Below are 2,500 nucleotides of genomic sequence, written 5' to 3' on the forward strand. Positions count from 1 at the left end.
TTTCCCACTGCAGCTATCTTTCCTTCCCTATCCTCCTTCACATTTAGCAACTCCCTAAAATATTCTGCCCATCTTCCCCTTACTGCCATCTCTTCCATTATCATCTCTCCATCTGTACCTTTTACCTTTTCTTCCCTACTTGATTCGCCTCCTCTTCCTCTCTTAATTTCTTTCCAAAACATCTTTTTATTACTTTCAAAATTTTCTGTCATACTCCTACCCCATTTCACATCTGCTCTCCTCTTTGCCTCCTTTACCTTTTGCTTTACTTCTCTTTTCTTTTCTTTGTACGTCTCATATGACTCCCACGTCCTCTTTTGTAACCAATCTGTGAATGCTCGCTTCTTCTCTTCTACAACCTTCTTTGTTTCCTCATCCCACCATTCACTACCCTTTCTTCTATTTCCCCCTGTCCTTCTTGTTCCACACACCATCCTTGCACACTTTAAGACTCCCTCCTTGAACCATCCCCATTCCTCCTCCACACCCATCTCTGCTCCATCCTTTACTCCCTCCCACTCCTCCTTCAGCTTCTTTTCGTACTCCTTCTCCTTTTCCTTTTCATTCAAGGAGTTCACTCTAAGAACCTCCCTACCTTTTGTCCCTTTCCTCTTTCTCCATCTATCCTCCACTCTCAGCTTACCTTCCACCAAAAAATGATCTGATATTCCCCCACCCTCTCCCCTTAGCACATGTACATCCTTAGCTCTTCCTATCATAATCCTATTTACCACTACATAATCCATTAGCGCTCTATCTACCACCCTTCCCTCCACCACCCTCTCCCATGTGTACTTATGCTTGACTTTCTTCCGAAACACTGTATTTGCTATCATCAACTCTCTTTCTAGACACATTTCCACCATCAACTCTCCACTACGATTCTTTCCTGGAACTCCACACTTCCCAACCACTCCATCGATTGGACCATTTCCCACCCTAGCATTAAGGTCTCCCAGTACTATTACATTGGCATTTCTTCCTAAACCCTCTATGCACTCATTTAAATCTATCCAAAAGGCCTCCCTTTCTTCCACGCTCTTCTCACTGCCAGGCCCATATGCACTTACAAAGACCCACATCTCCTTTCCCAGTTTCACCTTCATCCACATTATCCTTGAGGAAACCTACTTCCACTCCACTACCTGTTTACCTATCTCCTCACTTACTAGAATAGCCACCCCTTCCCTCCCTCGCCCTCTCTTCACTCCTGATAACCTCCCACTTACACTCCCAAACTTACACTCACCCTTCCCTTTCAACTTAGTTTCACTCAAAGCCAACACATCCATCTTTCTTCTCACAAACATACTACCTATCTCTTCCCTTTTACTCTCATCTGTACCACATCCACGCACATTAAAAGACCCAAACCTTAGGGTGCTGGCCCGAGGCCCTCTAGCACCCCTTATGCCTTCACTTTTCTTTTTAGGTTATATGCCCCGTGGGGCTACAGGGAGAAGGATGCCTAGTCCCTCTCCCCGTCCCTTTCTTCTCGCCTCTTACGATCCAAGTGGGATACTTGGTGGCAGTATTCTTTTCCCCCACCACAGGGAATTCCCCCATCACAGAAAGAGAATACTCAGAGAAATGGTACAGGACAGCAACAAGGGGTTGGGGGACAGCATAACGGAGGGACAGTCGTAGTATAAAAGTGTCATCATTTCTCTATGAACAGAATTTCTTCTATCATAGACAAAATGATGTGTGGCTCTGGTCCGTAGGGGCGCCCCATATAGACCCTAAAGTATCGACTGCATGCTACTTTGCCACAATAACAAGCAGCCAATACCCCAGACGGGGTATATATATATATATATATATATATATATATATATATATATATATATATATATATATATGTATATATATATATATATATTGAGGAGGGGGTGAATCATACACTGTGGTCGCATAGCTTTGTCATATGCTGCATTCTTTTTTCCCATTGGCTGGGATGGCCAACGGGACAAGTGAGAGTCACCGGATACTGCCGGAAATCGATACGTAATATTGATGTTGCTGAGGAGGATCTGGTGGCGAGGAAAAAAAGGATCCAAGACTATATATACTACGAAAGAGAGATGTTAAGACTCGTGTTACTGCTTGGATTGTTTTGTTATGAAGGGGAAGAATGTATTTGATACATTCCCAGACAATGGAATTCCTCCCCCTTCCTACACGCACCGAACCATCTGAGAATGTCTGACTCGATCATTGGAAGCAAAACCGAGTGTTTCATCCACGTTTGTGTGTGAAACACAAAAATGAACGGGTAAAAGAGAAAAGTTTTCCTTTTTTTTTAACGTGAAGAATAAAATCATATAGAAACACACAAATACACATAAGGGGGAAAAAATTGGGGAGGGAAATATCGCCTCACGCGTTGTGTCGCTCTGGGATGAGGGACGTCTGTAAACAATGGTGGGGGAAAAATGGTGCGAGAAATGGTGGAAACAACCAAACCGAGGACTCGGATCAAGGCGGCCATTTCGAGACA

The sequence above is a fragment of the Oratosquilla oratoria genome, chromosome 28, assembly GCF_046742065.1.
Source record: "Oratosquilla oratoria isolate Oo_2021 chromosome 28, ASM4674206v1, whole genome shotgun sequence".
NCBI classification, from domain to species: domain Eukaryota; kingdom Metazoa; phylum Arthropoda; class Malacostraca; order Stomatopoda; family Squillidae; genus Oratosquilla; species Oratosquilla oratoria.